Source organism: Malaya genurostris, chromosome 3, assembly GCF_030247185.1.
Source record: "Malaya genurostris strain Urasoe2022 chromosome 3, Malgen_1.1, whole genome shotgun sequence".
NCBI classification, from domain to species: domain Eukaryota; kingdom Metazoa; phylum Arthropoda; class Insecta; order Diptera; family Culicidae; genus Malaya; species Malaya genurostris.
In genome coordinates, this window is record NC_080572.1 from 242,419,646 (window position 1) to 242,442,030 (window position 22,385).

General features: G+C 36.8%; 1 protein-coding gene and 1 long non-coding RNA gene across 2 annotated transcripts in view; one reads left to right on the top strand and one right to left on the bottom strand.

Annotated features, from left to right (window-relative positions):
* Positions 1-22,385, bottom strand: part of LOC131438878 (fringe glycosyltransferase) — a 391,338-nt gene that overhangs the window by 84,216 nt on the left and 284,737 nt on the right. The window lies entirely within an intron of this gene.
* LOC131438887 (uncharacterized) lies at positions 400-795 on the top strand. Its single transcript, XR_009231007.1, has 2 exons — positions 400-531; positions 620-795. It is a non-coding gene; the product is annotated as an uncharacterized LOC131438887 (long non-coding RNA).

Consider the following 22,385-nt stretch of genomic DNA (forward strand, 5'->3'; position numbering starts at 1 on the left):
CTTGTTTTCCGGTAAACTTCACCAAATCCTAGATTATTTTTCTACTAGCTTTCTGAGTACTAGAGAAGTATTTATTTCTAGGTGCATCCAGTTTACCGTGTAAACTAACAGTAAACATGTAAACACTCTAAACTAGTTTTACTTACAAAAATTCATCTTTTTTTTACACCAATATATCCTTTGTACTACTGAAATAACTTTTTATTGGTTCATTTAAAAAAATATATCAACGTAGAATGCGTTCCCAATCTATTCAAAAGCATATTGAAATCGTAGCAGGCATGAAACAACAAAATCAATTTGCACCCTATTTAGGAACGATGAAAATTTTCTGAATCCACGTAAAATGAAACCAATTTTGATTGCACCAAAGCCTACTATTTAAGTCGTGCAACTTCTGGGCTAGGTACACTAGAACAGTTCCGCGACTCTTTCCAACATGGACATCAAAATCTTTCTGATTTGTGCATTTCTTCTGTTTGGCCTGATTTCCGCCAATGCCCAGGATCCATGGGGAAACGCGTTGAGACGGTAATTATTTCAGGGAACATTTCCACCGCCAACCGCACAAAACACAGAAATTAACAATTGATTTTCTATGTTTCGCGGTTTCAAATAGAATTCCATTTCCCCCGAGAGATGAAGAATCGCCGTGAAAAGCACCAAGAGATAGAGAGAGACGAAATCCACCGCCTCCATTTTAAATATAATAATGAAATACAATAATTCAAACTATTTTTCTGAGCCAAAATCGAAAAAATAAATTCAAATAAAACAATATTTTTGACAAACCGACACTTGATGTTAAAGCGGTTGAATTTGTATTGAAGAAATAGTCATACAAAAAGCATTTCTACACACCAAAAAAAATGAATTTTACTGGTGATTAAATCCCTCATACGATGTAATTCATAAGGAACTAATTTGTCAAATGACGAAAAATTTCATTTATGCATATTATTACTTAATGTTAGATTAGCATGAATTATACTGGTTTCGACTGTAACTTGCATTATACTAGCCGAGGCGACTGTATGAGTTCTGGACCGAAAATTCGAAACAGTACCTAAAATTTGAAACTGAACTCTGGCGCAGAGCTATGGAATTAAATTCTGTACTTGGATTCTGCAAATGCATTCTGCAATCTGGAACCTAGATTCTAGAACTAAATTCTAACCCAGAATTCTGGAACTGAATTCTTGGACTGGTTTTTTAAGTTGGATTCAAGAACTGAGTTCTATACTTGGATTCTAGAATTGAATTTTGGGTGCTTAGTTGTGGATTCTGGAGCTGAATTCAGAACCTGAAATTCTGAACTGAATTCTGGAACATAGTTTTGTAACTGGATTCTGAAGCTAGGTGTTGAAATTAGATTCTGTGCTTGGATTCTGGAATCTGAAACTAAATTCTGAAACTGAATTCTAGAAACGAATTTTGGACCTAAACTATAGAACTTAATTCTGAACCAGAATTCCGAAATTTTGATTCCTGAAATTAGTTTTGGAACTGAATTCTTGGAATTCGTGGATTCTGCGACTGAACTTTGTAACTAAATTTTGTATTCTGGAACTGAATTCTACACTTGAATTCAGGAACAAGATTCTGAATAATTTTGTAATTGAATTCGGTGCTGGGATTCTGAAACCGAGGTTTGGAACTGAGTTCTCGTTTTTAAACTGTATTCAAGAACATGGATTCTGAAGAAGAGCTGGATTCTGCACCTGAATTGTACAACTGCAGAAAAAAAATCGAAACTGCATTCTGGCTTCTTCATTCCAGAACTGAATTCAGAACCAGATTTGCGCAACTAAATTCTGGAGCTGAATTCTGTAAGTGAATAACAAAGTTGAATTCTGTGCTTGGATTCTGGATTCTGCAACTGAATTTTGAAGATGAATTCTATACTTGAATTCAGCAACTAAATTTAAAAAAATGAAATCTGAAACAGAGTTCTGAACCTGGATTGTGAAAACAAACTTCGGATCTAAATTCTAGAACTGAAATCGGACCAGAAACTCTGGAACTAAATTTGGATAATGGAAAACAATTTCAGGGTCAAAATTATGGATCATAAGTCCGGAACTGAGTTCCGGATCGAAATTTCGGAACTGAATTCTGTAACTGGTTTTAGAAACTGAATTAAAGAACTGAATTCTGTATTCTGGAGTAAAATTTTGCCACTGAATTGTGGGTTCTGGAAAGGAATTCGGTACTTGGATTCTGAAATTTGGAACTAAATTCAGGAACTGAGTTTTGTAACTTGATTTTGAAACGAGATTTGCGGAACTAAATTCTGTAACTGGATTCTGTAAGTGAATTTCGGAATTGAATTCTGTGCTTGGACCCTGGAATCAGCAATTGAATTTTGAAAATGAACACTGGAATCTGAATCTAGGTTCTGAATTTCTGCAATTTCTGGAAACCAATTCAGAACCAGATTTGCGACAACGATCCTAGGAGCTGGATTCTGTAACCGAATTTTGGAACTGAATTCTACACTTGATTTCAGCAACTGAATTTTGAAAATAAATTCTGGAATTTGGAACAGAATTCTGAACCTGGATTCTGGAAACGAATTTCAGACCTAAGTTCTAAAACTGAATATGGAAACGGAATTTTGGAGCTGGTTTCTGAAGCTGGTTTTAGGAATTGAATTTCAAAGTTCTGTACTTGGATTCTGAAGTTGAATTTTGGGTGCTTAGTTGTGGATTCTGAAACTGAATTCAGAACCTGAAATTTGCAGGAGCTGGATTCTGTAACCAAATATGGGAGCTGAATTCTATACTTGAATTCAGTAGATCAATTTTGAAAACGAACCCTGGAATCTGGAACAAAATTCTGAACTTGGATTTTGGAAACGAATTTCCAGTTTCTAAAGCTGGATTTTGGAACTTAGTTCTGAACTTGGATTCTGGAGTTGAAATTTTGGTGGTGAATAGTTAATTCTGAAGCTGAATTCTAAATTCTAATAATGGAAACAAATTCAGGATCTGAATTATGTAAAATTTTGCTACTGAATTGTGGACTCTCGAAAGGAATTTTGTACTTGCATTCGGAAACTGAATTCAGAACCTGGAATTTAGAACTGAATTCTGGAACTAAGTTTTTTAACTAGATTCTGAAGCTAGTTTTTGAAATTGAATTCTGTATTGGGACTTGAGTTTTGAAGGTGAACTGTGCACCTAAAGTTCAGAACCGAATTTTGTTTCTGAATTTCGGGACTGGATTCTGCACCTCAATTCTAGTACTAGATTCTGCAGATGAAATTCGAAACTGCACTCTGGCTTCTACATTCTAGAACTGAGTTCCAATTCAGATTTGTGAAACCGAATTCTGATGATGAATTCGGTAACTGAATTTTTGAATTCAATTCTGTACTTGGATTCTGCAACTGAATTCCGAAGCTGAATTCTAGATTTGGTTTTAAGAACCTGAATGCTGGACCTAATTTTTAGAATTGAATTCAAAACCTGAAATTTGATACTGAGTTCTGGAGATTAATTTTGTAACCTGATTCTGAACATTGGGACTAAATTTTTTTACTTGGATTCTACAACTGAATTCTTAAATTTGAAACAGGATTCTATAAGGATCTGAATTTTGTAACTGGATTCTGTATTTGAATCTTGGAATTGAATTCTTTACTTGGATTCTACAACTGAATTCTGGAATCCGCGATTGAATTCCGAAACTGGATTCTGCACCTCAATTCCAGAACTAGATTCTACTGAAGAAATTCGAAACTTGAATCTGGTTTCTAAATTCCAGAACTGATTTGTGGAACTAAATTCTGAAACAGGATTCTGTAAATGAATTGCGAAATTGAATTCTGTTATTTGGACTCTGGAAATTAAAGATGAACTCTGGAATCTGAAACTAAGTTCAGAAATTCTGGAAATTTTTAGAAACAAATTCAGAACATGAATTCTGGTACTGAATTCAGTACCAGATTTGGGACAACGATTCCATGAGCTGGATTCTGTGACCGAAGTTTGGAACTGAATTCTACACTTTAACTCAGCAACTGAACGTAGGATATGAAATACCGGAATACGGAATACCGGAGCTGGTTTCTGAAGCTGGATTTTGGAACTGAGTTCTGTACTTGGATTCTGGAGGTGAAATTTTGGTGTTGAATAGTTGATTCTGAAGTTGAATTCTAAATTCTAATAATGGAAACAAATTTAGGATCTGAATTATGGGCCGAAATTCTAGAACTGAATTCAGCACCTCAAATTAGAACATGAACTCTGAAGCTAAACTTAGGAAATCAATTCTGTACTTGGATTCTGCAATCGAGTTATATAAAATTTTGCTACTGAATTGTGGATTCTGGAAAGGAATTTTGTACTGGCATTCTGAATTTTGGAACTGAATTCAGGAACTGAGTTTTGTAACTGGATTTTGAAATTAGAACTAAATTCTGGAACTGGATTCTGTAAGTGAATTTCGGAATTGAATTCTGTGCTTGGACCCTGGATTCAGCAATTGAATTTTGAAAATGAACACTGGAATCTGAAACTAGGTTCTGAACTTCTGCAATTTCTGGAAACCAATTCAGAACCAGGATTCTGGTACTGAATTCAGCACCAGATTTGCGACAACGATCCTAGGAGCTGGATTCTGTAACCGAATTTTGGAACTGAATTCTACACTTGATTTCAGCAACTAAATTTTGAAAATTAATTCTGGAATTTGGAACAGAATTCTGAACCTCGAATCCGAAAACGAATTTCAGATCTGAGTTCTAGAACTGAATCTGGAAACGGAATTTTGGAACAGATTTCTGAAGCTGGATTTTGGAATTAAATTTTAAAGTTCTGTACTTGGATTCTGGAGTTGAATTTTGGGTGCTTAGTTGTGGATTCTGGAACTGAATTCCGAACCTGAACTTGAAACCTGGATTTGGAACAAAATTCTGGAACTGAGTTTTGTAACTGGATTCTGAAGCTAGGTGTTGGAATTAGATTCTGTGCTTGGATTCTGTGGCTACATTCTGGAAACGAACTAGATTCTGCAGAAGAAATTCGACACTGAACTTTGACATTCCAAAACCGAATTCCGAACCAGATTTGTGGAACTAAATCCTGGAACTGCATTCTGCAACTGTATTTTGAATATGAATTCTGGAATCTGTAACTAAGTTTTGAACTCCTAAAATTTCTTGAAACAAATTCAGAACCTGGATTCTGGTACTGAATTCAGCACCAGATTTGCGACAGCAATTGCAGGAGCTGGATTCTGTAACCAAATATGGGAGCTGAATTCTATACTTGAATTCAGTAGATCAATTTTGGAAACGAACTCTGGAATCTGGAACGAAATCCTGAACCTGGATTCTGGAAATGTATTTCCAATTTCTGAAGCTGGATTTACTGTAATTGGATTCTGAAGTTGAAATTTTGATGTTGAATAGTTGATTTTGGAACTGAATTCTAAATTTGAATAATGGAAACAAATTCAGGATCTGAATTTTCGGCCGAAATTCTAGAACTGAATTCAGTACCTCAAATTTGAACATGAACTCTGGTGCTGAACTTAGGAAATCGATTATGTACTTGGATTCTGCAATTGAGTTCTATAATCTGGAACTGAATTCTGATCTTGGAAACTGGAAACTAATTTTGGACCTGAATTCTAGAAATAAATTCTAAGCTAGAATTTCGGAACTGAGTTCTTAGACTGGTTTTTGAAACAGGATTAAAGGACCCTGGATTCTTTAATTGAATTTTGAAAATGAGCACTGGAATCTGAAACCAGGTTCTGAACATCTGGAATTTCTGGAAACAAAATCAGGACCTGAATTCTGGAACTGAATCCAGTACCAGATTTGCGACACTGATTCCTGATGCTAGATTCTGTAACCAAATTTTGGACCTAAATTCTAGAACAGAATTTGCATTCTGGAATTGGTTCCTGAAGCTGGTTTTTGAAACTGAGTTGCGTACTTTGATTCTGGAGTTGAAGTTTGGGTACAGAATAGTGGATTCTGGAACTGAATTCAGAACTTGAAGGACTTGAATTCAGTACCAAGATTTGCGACACTGATTTCAGGATTCTGTAACCGAATTTTGGACCTAAATTCTAGAACTGAATTTGGAAACGGGATTCTGGAACTAGATTTTTGGAACTAAGTTCTCTACTTGGATTCTGGAGTTGAACTATGGGTACTGAGTTGTGGATTCTGGAAATGAATTCTGTACTTCCATTTTGGAACTGAAATCAGAACCTGAAATTTGAACATGAACTCTGGTGCTGAACTTAGGAAATCGATTCTGTACTTGGATTCTGCAATTGAGTTATATATCCTGGAACTGAATTCTGGTCTTGGATTCTAGAAAAGAATTTTAAACCTAAATTCTAAGCTGGAATTTCGGAACTGATTTCTGAGACTGGTTTTAGAAACTGGATTAAAGAACTGAATTCTGTACTTGGATTCTGGAGTAAAATTTTGCCACTGAATTGTGGATTCTGTAAAGGAATTCTGTAAGTGATTTCGGAATTGAATACTGTGCTTGGGCTCTGGATTCTGCAATTGAATTTTGAAAATGAGCACTGGCATCTGAAACTAGGTTCTGAACTTCTGCAATTTCTGGAAACAAAATCTGGACCTGAATTCTGAAACTGAATTCAGTGCCAAAATTTGCGACGCTGATTCCTGGAGCTGGATTCTGTAACCGAATGTTGGACCTCAATTCTAGAATTGAATTTGGCTTCTGGAACTGGTTCCTGAAGCTGGTTTTTGAAACTGAGTTGCGTGCTTTGATTCTGGAGTTGAAGTTTGGGTACAGAATAGTGGATTCTGGAACTGAACTCAGAACCTGAAATTTAGAGCTGAATTTTGTGACGGGATTCTGAAACCAGTTGTTGGGATTCAATCCAGTACTTGGATTCTGTAACTGAATTTTGAAAGTGAATTCTTGAATTTTGAATAGAGTTCTGAACCTGGATTTTAGTAAACGAATTTTGGACCTATATTCTATTTCTGAAGCTGGTTTTTGAAACTGAATTCTGTACTTGGATTCTGGAGTTGAATTTGGAGTGCTGAATAGTGGATTCTGGAAATCAATTCTGTACTTGCCTTCTGGAACTGAATTCAGTATCTGATATTTAGAGCTGAGTTTCATAACTGGACTCTGAAGCTAGTTATTGGAATTGCATTCTGTACTTGGATTCTGCAATTGAATTCTGGAAGCTGAATTCTAGGAACGAATTTTGGACTTAAATTCTAACAGATCGGCTGAAAAGTTCGTATCGTTTCTATGAGAGGGCGCCACTAGAATTAAATCCATACCATTTTCAGTTAGTACCAACCTTCAAAAGATAAGTGTATAAATTTGACAGCTGTCTGATTATTAGTTTGTGAGATATTGCATTTTGAGTGAAGCTACTTTTGTTATTGTGAAAAAAATGGAAAAAAAGGAATTTCGTGTGTTGATAAAACACTACTTTTTGATGAAAAAAAGTGCCGCCGATACCAAAAAATGGCTTGATGAGTGTTATCCAGACTCTGCACCGGGCGAAGCAACAATTCGTAAGTGGTTTGCAAAATTTCGTACTGGTCATATGAGAACCGAAGACGATGAACGCAGTGGACGTCCAAAAGAGGCTGTTACCGATGAAAACGTGAAAAAATCCACAAAATGATTTTCAATGACCGTAAAGTGAAGTTGATCGAGATAGCTGACACCCTAAAGATATCAAGAGAATGTGTTTGACATGTTATTCACGAATATTTGGATATGAGAAAGCTTTGTGCAAAATGGGTGCCGCGTGAGCTCACAATCGATCAAAAACAACAACGAATTGATGATTCTGAGCAGTGTTTGGAGCTGTTATATCGAAATAAAACCGATTTTTTCCGTCGATATATAACAATGGACGAAACATGGCTCCATCACTTCACTCCGGAGTCCAATCGACAGTCAGCTGAGTGGACTGCACGCGATGAACCGAACCCAAAGCGTGGAAAGACTCAACAATCGGTCGGTAAGGTTATGGCGTCTGTATTTTGGGATTCGCATGGTATAATTTTCATCGACTACCTTGAAAAGGGAAAAACCATCAACAGTGACTATTATATAGCGTTATTAGAGCGTTTGAAGGACGAAATTTAAAAAAAAACGGCCTCATTTGAAGAAGAAAAAACTTTTGTTTCGTCAAGACAATGCACCGTGTCACAAGTCGATGAAAACCATGCTGAAATTGAACGAATTGTGTTTCGAATTGCTCCCTCATCCACCGTATTCTCCAGATTTGGCCCCCAGTGACTTTTTCCTGTTCTTAGACCTCAAGAGAATGGTAATCGCTTAATCTGAGGCCTATTTTGAGGCAAAGGACAAATCGTACTACAAAAATTGTATCGAAAAGTTGGAAGATCGCTATAATCGCTGTATCGCCTCTGATGGCAATTATGTTGAATAATAAAAACGAATTTTGGCAAAAAATGTGTGTTTCTATTAAACGATACGAACTTTTCAGCCGAACTGTTAGAACTAGATTCTGAACCAGAATTCTGAAACTGAATTCTGGACCTTAATTCTGGAAATCAATTTTGGAACTAAATTCCAGGAATACGTGGAATCTGCGACTGAACTTTCATACTAAATTCTGTATTCTAGAATCAATCTGAATGAGACTTTATCAATGACAAGAGAACAGCATCATCACAGAGATGCCGCAAAAGTATGTAATATGGACTGAACTGAGTGCTGCACAGCGGAACATGTTCGGTATCTTCTGCCTAATTAGGTTGTTTCACATGCGGAATAGGTTAGTTCGCAAAACGATTCCCCGAGGTTCGAGTCCCGTCTCTGCGGTATCTTTTTCGTAAAAAATGTTCATTTCACTGTTGCATTCGTCAGTTTTTCTCCAAACTGTTTTTCTTTGTTTCCAATGAGTTGCTTCGTCGAACGAAGCAGAAAACTGTCAGTTGACAGCAGTGTTGAAAAACATTTTTTTAATATTTGAGGATCAGTTCGCTACTTGAATGTTTGTAATGAGTTCGTGTACAAGGTTTTTTTTTTGTTGCACATTTGTATCTTTAAATTTTAATCAAGCAGTCGTTTAACACACAGTAGATATGATAGATCTCCAGTTACATGGCAATTAATCTACCCACAGCAGTTGAAGTTGGGGTTGATTGCAGTCAGTTGAAAACGGACGAACGAAAAAAAAAAACGTGGTGGCAAACAGCGGTGTTAATGCGGTAGCAATTAGTGCAAGATCGAATATCGGAACAATTTCTCAGTTCTCAGTCGTGGCCAGAGCTCAGATACCGAGCAAACAAATGGCAGCTCAGTTGCAATGAATATGTAGCTTATTATACTAGCCGGTTTTCCTCGGCTGAGCCCGTCATTAGTTTGAATCGCGCTCAGTCAGGCACAGTCCGGTCTTGACGGTAAAATGAAATGCCACGATCTGTCGCTCAAAAGCTGCGTTTATCAGTTTACGTTCACCGAGACGACAGAGGAGTAGCAGAGGGTGGCAGATCATGTGTTTTCTGTTTTTTTCTTCTTTTGCCACCGGTTCATAAACGACGACGAGATAAGCCGCGACTAAACCTGAGCCCTTTTCGAAGTTTCAAACCCATCGAGAAATCCGTGGGGACCGTAAACGAAGCCATTGGGGGGTGGGGAGAGAAGGACAAAACGGTAACCATTTCGAACTAATTACATGTACATTATTTTCCGTGCACTGGAAAGCCCGATATTATTGGCATGCGATCGTCCACCGGTGTTCCGACTAACGATCGTATGCAGAGCGTGCGAAGGGTCTCTCGTTGTGAAAGGCAAGCTAGTTCTAAGTATGCGCGATTTCCGGGTCTCGTTTGATTGTATTTCCATGGCTAACAGAAATAAAAAAAAAAGCACAAGGAAGCCTTTTGAATTGTTTACTGACTAACTTTCCCTCGAAGCCCATTGCCCAGGGGAGGTTGTTGGTTAGTGTTTCAATAATTCCGAACCCGAGGATAATAGATTCTTCAACCCTAGGCCAACGCAGTTAATTCTAGAACATTCCTAGTCATACAAAAACCCAGCACGGTAGGAAATCATGCCTCGCCGGGACTCGGTGCTTGCAAGATAATAACAACCTTGCGCAAGGGGGCCGGCCGAAGCTTTCGGATCAACCGCGCGGCCGAGAGCTAATAAAACATTTTTACTGCGTCCCAATCCGGAGCAAGTACCAGCAGGTTGGCAGCCCAGCGAACGAAATGGTCCCACCAGAACCAGAAGCTGCCGAGACAACATAAAAGCAGTGGCACAAAATTTATGAACGGACCTCTTTTCTTGCTTTCGTTTCACCATCCTCCGGAGGAGGACGCGACGGATGACGGCGGGTTGGTTGGTTGGATGGATGGTTACTCTTTTCCCGCTTCGAGGTCCGATCATTTTTTTTTTTGCTCTCCCCGTGGCAGCTCAGGCAAATAAATACATCTCAGCGAATAATTTAAAGCGATCAGGTCGGGCAAACTCCAGCTAGTTTTGCGCGTCTTCCTGCGTCGTTTGTCGACCGAATAGATTACGGACACACACGGACAGCCGCACGGACGGAGCAGGTTTTCCCAATCAGTGGTTAAGAAACGTGTCTTCACCGATCTGTCGAAGTTGTACGTATTCATTTCTGTCCGGTGGTTGAAAGTGGAAACCCATTCGGTTGTAGCACCCGCTACTTTTGCTGGAGCAGCAGCAGCAGGAAAACGGCAAACGGCAAAGGGAATAGGATAATTAGCCTCACATAAATGGAAACGAGGGCTGCACTGAAACAAATTAGAATAAATAGTTGGAATTACGGAGCGTGGCACAATGACCGTAAAGCTGTCAAAAAGCTGTCGGTTGACAAATCACACTGCCGCCGTTTGTCGCCCCTTGAAACGGAAGAAGTTAGAAACCAAAACAAAAACCCTTCCAGGTGGACAGCCTAGCCAAACAGTGAAGATAATTAATGATGTCGATTATCGCTGACTTTCGAATAACAATTAAAACTAAATTAATACGAGGTAAGCCCCTCCTTCCGGCGAAAATCCTCCCGTAAGTTTAGTGTTTGGGAACCTCGACCGGGTGACCCTCGGTGGCCTTCAAAGGCTCATTTTGGAAGAGCAAGAGAGAACCACCCATTAGAAGGACCCTCGAACCGAAGGCAGAACAGAACGAAAAACAGCAAAGCAAAATCAATAATCATCAACAACAGAACAGCAGAACGGGAGGGGAAACATGACAGACGAAATACCAATTAAAGCATAAAAAGTCTAAAAAAATAACGAGATCCGAAACTGTCTGTATACAAGAAGATCACAACAGACAACAAGCACAGAAGAAAAAACAACAAAAATCAATCAGTCAAAACGGGGAGTTTTGTTTTTGGCGATTCCAAAGATGAGAGAACGCGCGCGCGAGACAAAAAGAGAGAGAGCGAGAGTGAAGCAAGGTAGAGAGGCAGCAAACTCGATCGCAACCGATTGCTTTGTTTTGTGACCGTGTAGCCCTCCGGGTGACATTTTACATTCGGGAGGCTAAACAACTGTTTATTACTTTGAAAAAATGGTTTCTTTCAGTTAGCTAAACCAAAACAGTAAATCTCATAAAAGTTATGTTTGAACGCGTTGATTTCATTTGTGTATATTTTGATTTGACACAAAAATTTTCATAGCCACTCTTCATTCGAAAAGGACAATTCTGTAGAAAATGTTCAAAATGACGAATGTAACAATGAGAGATTCTCTTTGTTTACCTTCTCATTCGATTATTACGGTACTGTTAGCAATCCTTCACTCCAATTATTTACCGATAATAATAACTAAAGCTATCATCTTTGAATCTGCACTGAAGAAATTACCGAAAAAAGCAGGATTGTTACATTCGTCGTTTTTAACATTTTACACATAATTTGTATAATCAGGTTGTCAGTTTGACTTCAGTGTTGTTTCTGAAAAATTATATGAAAATTTTCAAGCTACGAAAAACGCGTGTCTATTTTCAAGTAGTCCTTAATTCAAATGGAAATGTTATTTATCCCGCAAAAGAGCAGGGACGATTCTTTTAATAATATTTTGTTTCGATAAATCTTTGCTTGAAAAGGGTAAATTCAATGTTTAAAGCGTTTTCGGTTGTTTTGTTTTAAAACAAAAATTGCGTTGAAAACGACATTAAACGACCATGGAACGGTTCGAACTGTGGAACCGTAGAACTACCCAACTAGTGTCAAAATCACTGTCAACATTTGTTTTAAATACTAAGCCAGCCGTCTTTTGTGTTCCGTATGAATTTTTTTTGTGTTTGTGATTTTTCGAAATTATTTTTTTCATTCTGTACTCCATGATCGAGGTTATGCCAAATACAAATAATAATACCCCTAAGTCCCATACAAACGAACCGTCAATGTTTGGTTCACAGCCTGAACAAGTAAGCCTAGCAAATTACTCCCTTTCGTTGCGATAGTTTGAAAATGTGGAAGGAGATCGTTTCTGGCAACGCTTTATGCTAGTTGCTACGGCGCAAAACAAGTTTGTTTGTTTATGTTTTCCGTTGTTGTATTGCAACAAATTCAAAGGTACACTCCAGCTAATCGATGGATGAAGGATTGCGATATATTTTGGCAGTGATGGGACTTTATTTCATAAACGGGCCTTGATGTGGAACATGGGTACGATTCGTATTCGTACTACGGAAACAGCGATTAGCGCTCTACACGATAAAATAAAAGTTAAAAGAGAAACAAATGCAAGCTGTGTGTGCGTTTTCCCAATAGTCACTCATCTGTGCGTGACCCAGACAAATTGATTATAGCCCGAACGGTGGCAGACACAGCAGTTTTTCTCTCACGATGGATAAACATATTAATTGAATTATTTTCTATTAGTATTATGACGTAAAGGTTCCCCGCATTTAGCAGATGTTGGAAAAATTCCTACTCCTCTGACGGGAGTGATTTGCAATGAGAAGAACGGATGGCTACCATAACGATTCGGTGAACAGTGCCGAGACATTCTAAATACTGAGCAATTTCCGAAAAGCCAAGGAGCAAATTTCTGAAAAGCCAAGGAGGACAAAAAACAAAATCCGATATGGAATAACCATATCTCATACACAACAACATAGTTCAAGTTTATTTTTCACTACAATAAACAGTAACTATGGTGAACTTGTTCTTACCCTTCAGTGTTGCTAGTTTTATAGAAAACTCGTTAAAGTACATTGTCACTCTGACAGTGTATCATGACAGTGTACCGCACGATGCAAAATGTGTCCTTGAAAATTTGTCGAAGTATTCCGTATTATAATTTGTATTTGGTTATGCTGCATTTACTCGAACACTCGATGTTTTTCGAAAGTATCTAGCTTCAGATGACATGTGTCAAATTTCCACGTCAATCGAACCACAAACAATAAAACTACAGACGTATACTGCCCATACTCGCATATCTGTCCCATATGCCATATAGATCTAGGATCTTTAGATATAGCCTATCTAGGATCTTTCAGTTCCTCGCCAAAATAACTTTCTTCAGAATCAAACCTATTGCTTCCATTTGTACTCACAATTTCATCCTCCGAAGCAAAAACTTAAGGAAAAGATTTAGCTCTTTTACCAGGACTTTGACCAAAATCAGATGTAGGCATATGCGCATGTTTCCGACTGGAATTATCTCGAACGTACTGTGCTGAACGAGAGATTGCAGAATATTTCTCGCGTGTGTTGATGGCATTGAAACTTACAATGGTTCTGTTTGAGCTGCATTCCGTGAAAGAGTCTCCACCATCCATCGCTTCAATTGCATCAAGACCTGAGATGATATCACAAACTTAATCATATCGAACGATTAAAAGTTTCACACGAATAGAAAACCAAACATGAAATTTTGTTCCGTCCAGGAGAAGCATAGCATGCTAAGATGGGACCGGTATGCGAGTAACTTTCAATTCGTTATTAGAAGTATTCGCATATGCGTCCCATCTGGTTGCGTAACAGATTTTATATAAACAAATGACAAAAATGCGATATTTCATTAAAAATTTCATCCAACCGAATAACTAGGGGAACGTGCCACTTGAATCAATTAGTTCTGATACATGACGAACTCCGTGCTAATGAAACTTTAAAAAAACTGCTTTAATAAAAAAAAAAACCGCGTGGTTTTAGAAGAAATTTAGAACTTGGATTCATTAAAAACAAAAATTTGTGGTATTCTGGTTTTAAACGAGATCTAAATGAAAAAATTAAACAAGTTTCGATAATCGTGATGCAAACTCAAAGTTCGTGGTGGGATTAGATGTGCTGAGATGGTTAGCACATCTACTGGTAGTGCTTTTACGATCTTACGCGAAATACTGGACATGAAAAGGGTTTCTTGCGTTGGCATGAAACAGTGGACGAAACATGGATCCACCATTTTTCTCCGGTTGCATATCAGCATTCAGACGAGGATAGCCGTCCGAAAACGCAACAGCGAGAGCTGAAACAATCATGGCGTCAGTTTTTAGATGCTCCAGGTATAATTTACATCGACTTCCTTGCGGAGGAAAGAACCCTCAAAAGTGATTATTACATTGAGTTATAGATGCGTTTCAAGTGCGAGATTTTTCGAGACATTCTTGCTTGTGACCTTTCTTACATGAAACTTCTTTATCATTTCATAAAGACAATTGAAGTTTCAATTTAATAATTGACCCTTTTGAAACTTAGTTCTGACTCCTACTGCGTCCATTAGTTCATCCAATAGCAAAATTTTAATAGAATAATGTACTGATAAAAACAAACTCGAAATAGGTTATGAAATCAACAACAAAATGTATGAAAATTTCAGCTTATTTTATAATTTATAGCAGTTAATCGTTTTGTTTAAATAATATGATAGTTAAAAAATAAGAGGAATATGTTTTATTAAACTCAAATCGTTGTGACTATATTAGTATTATATTCGGATAAGAATTATATGTAAAAATGATGATACGGCGAAGAAAAACTTATGTAAATTGTCTTAAGAAATAAATGTATTTATGGAAAAAATCATAGAAAAAAATAAGCAAAATTTAACGAATTGGGCTCCGATCTGTTTGCTCACCCACCATATTCTCTAGAACATAGCCCCCAGCGACTACTCGAATGAGAAAATCATCGCCACAAATGAAGCCTGTTTTGAGGCTATGGACAAATCATTCTATAAGCATGGTATCAAAACGTTAGAAAAATGCTAGAACGGTTGTATTGCATTTGCTGTACATTATGTTGATGAAAAAAACAGACTTTTGCGCAAGGATTGATGTTTTCCTAATTATTTCCTGGACTTTTCGAAAGATGTGTTAGCAACCTTCCTTACGGCAATATTGAACAGCACAGAGTGCAAATCGATTCGATACTGCTTCTTGTTTTGTGTGAGCGTTTTTCTGATATGCGAACGCACTCAGCAAAAAAAAATTTAGAAACTGTGAACTTATACAAAATTGTTGTATCTGTTAGAGGAAATCATAGCTATGGTTTGGGAAGTAGAGAAAATCTGTTTCGCTCATCAACTATCAGAAATATGTAGATTTATCTACTCGAATCGATTCGTAGAAATGTTTCCGAACAGTATTTGATATTATATCGTGAATTAGTTAAAAAATGATTGACATGTAGATGTTCAAAACCTGACCACTGTTTGTTTTGGTCAAAGCTAATAAAACCTGCCTGCTAGAAGAATTTGTTGGCTAATTTTAAGGAATTTGTTCGATTTTCAATGCCACTAACAATGCACTCAATGAAAGAAAATATTTCTATACTGAATATTGACTATAGAGACAAAGTCTTTATTTTAATTCCAGTTGTTGTAATTTACCTCTCATGCTCAATTTCGATTGAACCAATTATTTCAAAACAAGCGAGTCAAGCGAAATCCTGCACTTCTGTTACATTTGTAATTGAAATTCAAGCCAGAAAGGAGATTATTTTTTTATGCTTTGTGATTAAATTTTCAATTAATTCTGGTCACAGCATGTATTTGCAGTTTTCATTGACATCACATCACTACACCACTGGTAACATATTAGTGCACTACCGGCTGTGAAAAATTTCATATATATCGTGAAGCTTGCAGTTTCGACGCAAATGTATTAGAATTGCTTGAAAACCCGACTTTCGAACGGAGTGTTACATACTATTCGACGAGATCGGAAAATGTCTGTGTATGTGCACTAAATCTCGACGTTTCATACAATTCTAAAACTTTTGGCATCAAAAGTTTTTTTCGTTTACAGAAATTACATGTACGGTGTCGATGGACTCGCTTGTGTTTTCAAAACTGTGCTTCGGTGTTGGTTTTCGTTTTCTTTACCGCGTGTACGAAATCGAACACCGCACACAGTGTGCTTCGTTTGTTGAGGCGGTTTTTTGTGTTTTTCTTTCCTGCCACCGCAAATTATTACCGGTGTGCTTTATAGTTAGATCCAAATGAAGTTCAGGAGTTATGTATGGAATTATAACACCTTTCATTTGAACCTAAGTTTCGGTCATTCTTTATCGTACGTTCGTTACAATCACGAATACAAGTAGATTCTATCTACACCGATTTCTCCGCTGCGTTCGACAAGATAAATCATCACATAACAATCTCGAAGTTAATTAGACTGGAATTTACAAGGTAATTTCTGAATCGGCTTCACTCTCTTATCTTACTGATCACGAAATGATAGTGAAAATTGGAGACTTTACAATCTTACCAATTGCTGTTACCTCTGGAGTTCCCCAAGCAAGTCACCATGGACCGTTTATATTTTTACTTTATTTCAACGATCTGAAGTTTATCGTGTTATTTGCCCAGATTTTTGAGTAAGTATAAGTGAGTATTTTCGATCCAACTCCAGCAAATGTTGACAGCATCCTCTCAGAATTGAATGAAACTTTCTGGACATGTAGATTTTGCCACAAAAAGTCGTTTTGCATAGTGTGTTTTTTCCAAAATCGTACTAGACTGTCTTTTAACAGAGGTTTAACTTTTTCTTCACAATTTTATTCAAATAGTTATTGTCGAAACATCGTACAAAAAATGTTATACTAGTGATTCTCACAAAATCAGTCAAATTGTTCAATACAAATGCTAAAAAAAATCCTAATTGAGTCCTACACTAAAACAAATCGATTTTAAAAATTTAAAATCGATTTGGAAAAAAACGTCATTTTTTATTTTGATGAAATTTTGTCCCAAATCACGTGTTACCTATCAACCGTTCATACAAACCTGTTCATATACCAATCGATTCAGTTCGACGAATTGGGCAAATGTCTGTGCGTCTGTATGTGTGTGCAAAATTAGGAGTTTTTTTTCTCAGAGCTTGCTGGGTCGATTTCGACTTTGTTTGAAAGATTGAATGCAGTACTCTGCAGCATAGTATTTTAGTTCCATTTGTTTTTAGCACGGTACTTTTTTGGCAACATAATTGCTCGACTGTGATGTGTTAACCCACACATTTGATGTTGATAACCCACACATTTTTATTGCTAAATCGATTGTAACTGTCTAACTACACACATCGAAAAAACGAATTTTAATATCATTCAAAAAAAATTTAATATCATTCAAAGATATTAAAAAAAAACAAATTACATTTATTGAAATTGTCCTGATTATTTGAATAAATATTTTGTCATACCTTTTTTTAATAACGGAATCGATGACCAGTATTTCTGGTATCATCTCACTACTTGCTGGATTAGGCACATTTTTTTGCATCGTCACTCTTACCAACGGCTTGAAACTTTTAACACTTATCACGCTGTAATTCCGGAACCGGAAGACGACGGATCACGACAAAATTTGGAAATTCTATTCGGCACCGACCGAATCTAAGTTTGTGAAATTCGGTCACGACACCTCTGAAGAAAGTGAATCTTGCAATCTTAGAGGCGAGCCTCATTCATCATGCATACAAACGACTAGGTGTGCGAATTTTGGAGGGAACGATTAACTTTTATGTGATTTTCCAAAGCCTTCTTTTCGAACGAAATTGACTGTTGTCGATTATCGATTGTCTATTGTCGATTGTCGATTGCCGATTGTCAATTATCGATTGTCGATTGTCGATTGTCGATTGTCGATTGTCGATTGTCGATTGTCGATTGTCGATTGTCGTTTGTCGATTGTCGATTGCCTATTATCTATTGTCTATTGTCTATTGTCTATTGTCTATTGTCTATTGTCCATTGTCTATTGTCTATTGTCTATTGTCTATTGTCTATTGTCTATTGTCTATTGTCTATTGTCTATTGTCTATTGTCTATTGTCTATTGTCTATTGTCTATTGTCTATTGTCTATTGTCCATTGTCCATTGTCTATTGTCTATTGTCTATTGTCTATTGTCTATTGCCTATTGTCTATTGTCTATTGTCTATTGTCTATTGTCTATTGTCTATTGTCTATTGTCTATTGTCTATTGTCTATTGTCTATTGTCTATTGTCTATTGTCTATTGTCTATTGTCTATTGTCTATTGTCTATTGTCTATTGTCTATTGTCTATTGTCTATTGTCTATTGTCTATTGTCTATTGTCTATTGTCTATTGTCTATTGTCTATTGTCTATTGTCTATTGTCTATTGTCTATTGTCTATTGTCTATTGTCTATTGTCTATTGTCTATTGTCTATTGTCTATTGTCTATTGTCTATTGTCTATTGTCTATTGTCTATTGTCTATTGTCTATTGTCTATTGTTTATTGTCTATTGTCTATTGTCTATTGTCTATTGTCTATTGTCTATTGTCTATTGTCTATTGTCTATTGTCTATTGTCTATTGTCTATTGTCTATTGTCTATTGTCTATTGTCTATTGTCTATTGTCTATTGTCTATTGTCTATTGTCTATTGTCTATTGTCTATTGTCTATTGTCTATTGTCTATTGTCTATTGTCTATTGTCTATTGTCTATTGTCTATTGTCTATTGTCTATTGTCTATTGTCTATTGTCTATTGTCTATTGTCTATTGTCTATTGTCTATTGTCTATTGTCTATTGTCTATTGTCTATTGTCTATTGTCTATTGTCTATTGTCTATTGTCTATTGTCTATTGTCTATTGTCTATTGTCTATTGTCTATTGTCTATTGTCTATTGTCTATTGTCTATTGTCTATTGTCTATTGTCTATTGTCTATTGTCTATTGTCTATTGTCTATTGTCTATTGTCTATTGTCTATTGTCTATTGTCTATTGTCTATTGTCTATTGTCTATTGTCTATTGTCTATTGTCTATTGTCTATTGTCTATTGTCTATTGTCTATTGTCTATTGTCTATTGTCTATTGTCTATTGTCTATTGTCTATTGTCTATTGTCTATTGTCTATTGTCTATTGTCTATTGTCTATTGTCTATTGTCTATTGTCTATTGTCTATTGTCTATTGTCTATTGTCTATTGTCTATTGTCTATTGTCTATTGTCTATTGTCTATTGTCTATTGTCTATTGTTTATTGTCTATTGTCTATTGTCTATTGTCTATTGTTCATTGTCTATTGTCTCTTGTCTATTATCTATTTTCTATTGGTCCAGTGGTTTTCCAAAAATCAACTTTTCAATCAAACTTTACTCCGTCAATCAGGAGTCAAAAATAATATATTCGGTGAATTCGTTTTCCACGAAATGACACATTCGGTGGAACGGGTTACGATTAAATGGCAGTACTGGAAATTATTCGTTCTGTAATTAAAATAAAAAGGAGAGTGTAAAACGAAAGTAAAAATAGAGGTTTGGGATATTTCGGCATAGTTGAATTCGACGAAAATTACTTCTTTGTAAAAGCTATTTTGGGTGGATTTGGCTAAACTAAATCTATTTTTGTGATAGGAATTAAACATTGATAGATGAACTTTATGTCTCCCTTCTGCCATAACCAGTACTTTTGCTATACTTGCGGCTAACAAAATCGGTTCAACCATCTTCGAGCAAAGTAAGCAGATAGAAAAGTGTGCGGCTTGTTGGCTAGGTCACTTATGCCATTACATAGTCGAAGCCGCATGAGTCTACCATTTGATTTCCGAAAGTGACCGATGAATCAATAGTGGTTTTTTTCTTTCCGAACGAGCCTTGAATTGTAGCCATTTCTGAGAAAATTGGTCAGATATAAAAAAGTTGCGTTTGGTCGGTTGAGTCATTTATGCGATTATTTCAACGGGACCAACGGAAATGTTCGAAAGGCGAACCAGCTATCATTTGTTATTTAAACTCGATCAACAACATAATAACTTTCAAACTCTAGTAGCCAACTCCAAGAAAATTTAACACTCTGTCCGATTTCGTCAAACTGAATCGAACAGTTTGTTAATACTTGAGGGGTCTACAAAAGTCCAATCCAAAGACGATTTCAACATCGGATGATCCCATTTTAGTAAAATGATACGAAGGATGTTAGACAGACGACAACTGATTCGTTCGAAAAAACGTGGCCACCGTATGACACCGCTAGAACCAATGTTTCGAAAATCATACAAACTTATTCAGAATTAACTCTGAAATGAAAAATTCTGCCCTCCCACTATATTCACCGGACACTGCTCCGTGTGTTTTTTGTTTTTTTTTTTCTGGTTAAACCGATATCGTGATTCAATCTCTATAGTGACTTTAAAACCCTCGGAATTGCGTTCGAATCCATAGACTTTTTCAATCCTATCTGAAGTTATTCGAAATTTGGTCATCTTTGGTAGTTAGTGAGATCAGGAAAACTTAGTAAATCCGATTACCATTTGTTCCGTTTCATGGCGCATAGCGCATCAGAGCAGCACTTTAACAAATATTGCATCGATTTTTTTTAACACACTATCCTTGCTTCACCAGAAAGAGAGTAGAGGATAGCGATGAACAATAATTTGAATGACAGTTCTGTAATCAGTGTTGATGATTGCCGATAATTTGATAGAAGCTGCTCGATATTTATCTATATTGTATACAACATTTTCAATCATCCGGTAAAAGATGCTACAAGAACTCGCTGCCTCTCAATGCACGAACCGTGAGAGAATTTTTCTACATTTTTTCGCTTCACTTCATACTCTGAGTATTTCACGACTCTTTAAAAAAAATTTACAGTCTGGTAATGATCGGTGCAGTGTGGAATTTACCAAGAGAGAACAAATATCGCAGAAACTCGAATCGACGATTCGACTTGATGATTCTCATACTAGGTTGCAATACTATTTCAAAACCCTTGAGTAGAGAATTCACATACATTTTCATAGACACAACTTATACAAAGGTTATATGCACATAATTAGAATAAGCGGCAATAGTAAAATGATTCTATCGCAATTATCCATACAGAATCGGATCGCGAAACGAGAACAATCGACCGTTTGTTGCTTCAGAGAGAATCCCCACAGCAGCGTGCTAACTCGTGATGCTCAGACAGGTCATCGAGAGAAATTCGCTCTCGCACTGGTGTCTTTTCTATGTTAAATGAACCATGCCGGGTTTTTGTTGCTGCGATGATATCCGTCTCTCTTTGATGGCACTGATTGAATCGTGCGAAGAGCTAAGTGCTAGTGAGCGTTCTTTGATACGATGAAAGCCATCCTTGAATGTAATCATACTCTCACAACGTTTATTGATTCAAATTGGAGCTCTTCAAAAACTACAACTTCGTCCCTTCTTTCTAAAAATTTTGCCCATACAGAATCGGATCGCGAAACGAGAACAATCGACCGTTTGTTGCTTCAGAGAGAATCCCCACAGCAGCGTGCTAACTCGTGATGCTCAGACAGGTCATCGAGAGAAATTCGCTCTCGCACTGGTGTCTTTTCTATGTTAAATGAACCATGCCGGGTTTTTGCGAATTCCGGAAAGAAAAAGCTCCGGTCTGTTGAGCCCAAGATGGAATCGATGTTGATTTCGAACCATTCGGAGTGAAATAAGAGAGTGTTTCTCGTCGTTCGAATTAAAGCTTAGTCATATGGGGCCGATTCTACAACGCAAAGCGGGTACGGCAGATTTGTTTAACCGATGCTAACAAAACAGTTTTTGACCGGGACTGGTGAAAAAAAGTATATTTGTAGTAACTATCATAATCCTTCCTTTTCTAAGTCGAAATCCTAAACATTTTGTCGGTCGTTTTCCAACGATCTTAGGAAAGCACTACACTACGGATGACCAATTAGTTCAATTCAACTATTTCACCACCAGATAGTGATGAGCTTGCAAGTTTTCTTATCAACAAGTAAATTATGCTATAGCATATACAATTGACAAAGAAAATTTGATTTCAAGCAAGAAACGGATAAAAAGATTTAGCTCACGAATTTGTTTAAAAAACTGTGGAAAATTTCTGATATTTCGATGAGATTTTGATTCTGTTACCAACGTGTTCACTTTTTTTTCTTCCACGATCAATATTTTTTACGTGCCCAAAGCGAAAAGATCAACTTTCAAACCT